Here is a 6000-nt window from a genome sequence, read left to right as displayed (position 1 = left end):
ATATGAAAGAAAACAAATCGCACAGAGCAGGAGTTGTGGATGACTGACAGGAAGGAGGGTTCCCTCAGAGAGGAAGTTGCATTCTAGTATTCAGAATAGGCAAAAAAGAATACATTACTACCAAAACCGCTGTATCGCGCTTAAGAAAAATGCGCAGAAGTAGCTGCCAAGAAAAAAGAGGTTAAGCGCCCCTTTGCGAGCGTTGAAGGAGGACTGAAGGAACGGAGCGATCGATACTCTCCCGTCTCACCCCGCGCGTAATTAAGGCGCGGTACAGCGGTTTCGGTAACACTTAAGTACAAAATATAAATAAGCGACAACTAGACTTACAATGTACGCATCTCTAAAACATAACCTCTGTCGGCGTATCGCTTACAAAGTATTGGCTACTTATCTATTTATTGATTAAATAGATCCGCACCGCATCGTCCGCTGCAAACAAACAACAGGAGTGATAAAAAAAATCGGCCCCTTTGTACCGGCAATTGTGTCTAACTAAATGTAAATGATGACGCTGTGCATTCTCTTTGAACGCGGCCTGCGGTACACGCCTATTTATTCCTCTACATAACGCTACCGATTTTTCATCAGCAATGCTCGCTTTTCGATTCTAAACTATATTTCGTTGAGATTAAGTAAATTTTTCTATAACGCCTTGATACGCTATTCACATACCTTTGAGTAATTTGATAGTTTTATATTTAGGTATCGTATCGTTCGTATGTTCGATTAATTCAAAGACTAATCGACTGTTACTGATAGTATTCGAAATTCAAATGTTTATTAATCCTTTCCCATACTTGGATTTTCGGCGGCCAGCTATAAATTGGTGGCGTTTTCTCTAACCCTCCACCCTTTTTGTCTTTGGTAATGAGAGCATTACCATACAAATAGAATCAGTTCGGGCCGGCGGCATAATGAAGTCGGGCGCCCCGCTGGCTTTAGGCCTTTGTGGACGCCGGCGCCTACCCGCCCGCTGCAATACATACGTGCGTTCGACGGTCGCTTCACAAATATTGGTTGATGATGATTAAAGGTGCCGAGAAGGTAATGGTTTTATGATGGTCTGACTATTTTTTTTTTAAATTTAAATTTGCACTCAAACATTTACATTATTGTTATTATTATTGTTAACCTAATATTTCTGTTGATGGGCAAAGGCTAGATGGGGTATCTTTTTCTAATTTTATAAGATTTAAAAAAAAACTTTTTTTTTAATAAACGTTCACTCTTCTTTAATTGTGTAAAATTCTTAGCTATACTTTACTGCAAGATAGAAATATTTCTACCAAATTTGAAGCCTGAAAGCCTTATGATATCATAGATATCAAGATGAGTCGATTCATAGGTGAAAAATTATTATTTACAAGTGCATACACAGTATGACTGTTTATAAGTGTGTGTAGCCCATTTGATGTGAAATAATGTATGGTAAACCCTGTCCAAAAATCAATGGTTTTACAAATAATAAATAATTGTAACAATAATACTATATTGTATATTTATACATATATGGTACATTTATAAAATATAGTAAGAGAAATTGTTTTCAAAATTCGGATTACTAAATATTAAACTTAATTATTGTTAACATTTATCCCTGTATACTATGCATTGCTAGAAGTTGTATAACTTGTCGCATTCTAATAGAAAAACAAATTAATGTAACATATTTCATATCGATCTTTTTACAGATTGATTGTAAAAAGGTGTTTTTAAAACTTTTTGCTGAAAATTTTATTACTAAGGCGTATTAAAAAAAAACATTTCACGAAGAATTAAATATGACCGAGCGTGAAAATACACTCGTAGCCTTAAATATAATATATTAATAATGCAAAAACAGAAGTCAGAGTGTTTCTTAACCACAAGATTTCACATTTTAAAGCGTTGTCGCATAAATTATTGCATTTTTAATACAACCCATTTATATATGCATGCATTTAAAAGGATAAAAACGTTTTAGAGAAATCGACATACTCACTGACTTATCATTTGACAAACATTTTTAAACGAACAAGTCAAAGATCTGTTTGGTCGCATGCACACAAATTTCACATTTAATTGATTTCATTAAGTAAGGAATATTCCACTGAAATATAATAAGGATTCTTTTAAATGTAGCAAGGTTAATAACAAAAATTTCGGTAGAGTGATGGGTTAAAAGTGTTAAAGTTTTACATGGCTAAATGTTTAGCTTATTTGTCGGCAAAATTTATTAAAGATTTTATACATCGACGTATTGTATAAAGTGATAACTTCAAAATATATACAATTATTTCTAATAACTTCTAGGAGTGCAAAGCATACAGGGACAGATAACAATAATTAATTTTAATATGTAGTAATCCGAATTTTGAAAACTCTCTTTTTTACGATGTATTTTATCATTATAGTACTTATTATTTCTAAAACCTTTGTTTTTTGGAAAGAGTACCATTGAAAACATCGACAGCAAATCTAAACTTTCACACCTTCACAGAAATATTTTACTGTAGTTTAATTAAAATAACGAATGCTTTATATAAAATATTAATTGTAAGTTGTGTTACGAGAACCTTGAGAAACCGTCGAAAATAATATGATTAACCAAAGGAAATATAAAGAGAAGCATAAAAAATTCGTCATGATTTCAACCGTAAGATGGAGGCTGCTGAACAAAGGCCTCCCTCATACATTTCCTTCAGAACGAGATGGGAGCGGCTTGCATGATAGATGGTGTAGTACTTTTAACAATAATCATTATCAAAATTTTAGTCAGAATTCATTATTATTATCATCAACCTTAAACTCACTATACCTAGATACCTTCCTAAACGTCTTTTTCATAATGCAGTTGTACTATTATTTACAACAGCTTTTCTTCAAAATTCGGCAGTTGCTCGGAAAGAATACACCTTACGCCTTACACCCTCTAATCCCATAAAGCCTCAAAGTCAAAATGTTTTTCTCCTTTTTCAGCCGTTTTTGACCATATATTAAGTCGAGGCCTCCTTCATCTTTCTCCGCTTTTTCCTTTCTTGGGTAATGAGGTTCCAGTTTCCAGGGTTTAGGCTGTTTAACTGATTCTCTTGTCCAGTGTGTCTAGATTAGAAGTAGAACCACTTCTCGTTAGAGAGAGAGATACCTTTATGTCGGATCACCCTCTACATTCTCTTAGTGACATTTCTCTTCCTAAATGTTTCTAGATCAATTAGCCGATTTAATAATTTGCCCTAATGATCTCATTTGTCTCTCTCTGTTCGTTAAATATATTTTCCACCAAAATGATCAAATCTTTAGCAGTTTCCTCCTCTTATCGAATTTAACTATTATTATTACTATTAACAGGAAGATGAGCTTGGGGTTAATTCTCAGAGGACTGAACTCTTCCTTGAAAATGTTTATATTACTATACTAGTTATTATAATGATACGCATAGCAATAAAAACTTTTTGTAATCAAAAAATAAAAGTGTCTCCAGAGGCCGTCAGTCTGCGGTGTTATCGTCCAAAAACTATTGCCTTACCTTGAGCGAGCAATATTTAATTAATTATTAATTTAATAATACGTCACTGTTATAAGCGGATCCGTATTAATTATAAACAAATGATTATCATATTCTATACTTCTTCCTCGGTAAAAATTAAGTACATAAAGTCATTTGCCTAAATGGAATATTAGGAAATGAAGTAATAACAGAGTGTAGACGCAATAAATTCGCCGGTAGCCTCAAGCGAACGAGTTCGGATTGGCCTTAACAAGAATTTACGACCAAGAAGACAGGTACAGAAACTGCATCAAATGCGTTTAACTTATACAGGGTTGCCATTATTATTGTCATGTTTTATATTTTAAAGTATACGCTAATCGGATACAATTGTATTCTGTGTAATATTAATTTAAATACTGGAAAACCTTTCTTTGTTATGACAGATTTTTACCTATGTACTAATTCCAATAATTGTAAAACAAAGAGACTTAATAATAATATAGTATAGATATCCCTTTCGCCAAGTAGAGTTGAGCTAAGAACGGATTTTATGAAATTCCAGAGAATCGTTTATCTAAAAATGTATATTATGAAATATATAGCTCATAGGTATAGTAGACTCATAAACTCAATAAGGATAATTTTTATTTAATGGAATCAGGCGTTATTTTGCGGAAGTTCATCCTAAGCAAAAAAACGACCAATCGTCACAACACTTTGTGTTTGGCACTAATCGGTGTAACATAACTCCTGAAGATGCCACGTGGAGGGGTAAAACACATGTTGAATGATTTAGCGATGGTAGTTGTGTAATTCGCATTGTTTGCCGCATGCGCATTTATCAGCGGGCTGGCGGGCGGTGCACTTTGTTACACGACTACGACTGCATGCATGTGTGGAAGTGGCTAAATATTGGTCCTTTTCTTACTTAGGATAATTTTTATAAATGACTCCGTTATTTGAGGACCTCTTGTATAACCTATGTTACTTTTGGGAATAGGACTCTTTTGTCTTTAATTATATTTTCACATTTCTTTCTATTGTCATTCTCTTGTATTGGTCTTCATTTGATCATTCATTCATTTTCTATCATACAACACATACTCTTACATTCTCATTTATTCCCAATTTCCGTCTTTGCCTCGTCTTTTATCCTCTAATCAATTATCACAGTACAGGGTTTTTATTACAATATTTCTCATTCTATCGTTTTAATTTTTACTATTATATTTTTAACTTACAATTATTCATTATTTTTATTCTTTATACAGGTTGGTACAAATGACTAAAACCCAAAGCATTTTAAATTATACCCGCAAAAGGCAGTGCGGACCACGCGAAGTGGGTCGGAGACAGCTAGATTTAATAAAGTAATTCTCCCCCGTCTCTTGTAATTAAAATGTGTGCTGTGCTATAATTAATTAGGCTATGAATGTAACGATATATGCCACTAATTAAATTACTAAAGCAATAAAAGCCAATCGTAAGATATTATCATGAAGAAAAAAGAAAAAACGGTTTGAAAATTCTCATAAAGTTTGTAATATTAGATTAGATATGTATTATATTAATTAACAGCCTCTACTTATACATAATTAAAAACAAAATGAAATGATAAATTCCTTGTTAAATTTTGGGATGAGAAATTATTACTAGTATTCATTATTCCCGTATTTGTAATTACCAAGACCAATTTCTTAGTGAAATGGATATATGTATTTTTAATTAATATGAAAAATAAGTGTGTGATTTTTTCAAAATATGTAAACACAACTAAACAGTATAAGCCATTGCTAATGTATTAATTTGTGAATCTTCATTGTTTATGGCTGTGTAATTCTGTAATGTTAATTAATTAATTAATTAAATATTATATTAATAACAGTTACATATAGTATATGTTCGTCGCGACCTTAACTATAACTTTACTAAATACCTTCACAGAAGAACTGTTAAATTTGACCTATTCACGAATTTAAAATGTTATGAACTGATATATCTAAGCCGTTTTCTCCTTTTTTTCTCAAATTTTCATTACCACCCATGCTGCACGCCTCACCAAAGTGTAATTTCAAATACAATTCACTCTATGAGACAGGTGTACCTAGTATGCAGAGATTTTTAAGTAGCGGGTCTTAATGTAATTGCGGATGTTAAGGAAGTAAATTATGGCTGTTGGAGCCCGTATACGAGATGCGGGAAAAAGAAATCAAAATTGAGCATAGTAACGAAACATATATGATCGAATGCATCATGCTATACAAGTAATAATAGTAATATGTACACAAGTTAATATATTATATTATAATAGGTATATGATAGGTGGATATGACATAGTAAAGGCTGCAGGAAGTCCGGGTATCGTGGTGATCGTTGGGAAAAGCCTATTCCTTGCAGTGGGCGTCTATCGACTGAAATGAACAAGAAAGAAGTAAAAATTATTATTATAGAATCTCCTAAAAGGTTTTTCAATTAAATCTACCAAAAATTAGACGTCGTACGTAAAAAAAAATAAAACCCACAGATTA

The sequence above is a fragment of the Battus philenor genome, unplaced genomic scaffold (genome assembly GCF_028537555.1).
Source record: "Battus philenor isolate CCGP_79_NKW_IND1 unplaced genomic scaffold, ilBatPhil1.0.hap1 SCAF_2, whole genome shotgun sequence".
In the NCBI taxonomy this organism is placed as follows: domain Eukaryota; kingdom Metazoa; phylum Arthropoda; class Insecta; order Lepidoptera; family Papilionidae; genus Battus; species Battus philenor.
This window is presented reverse-complemented; position numbering follows the sequence as displayed.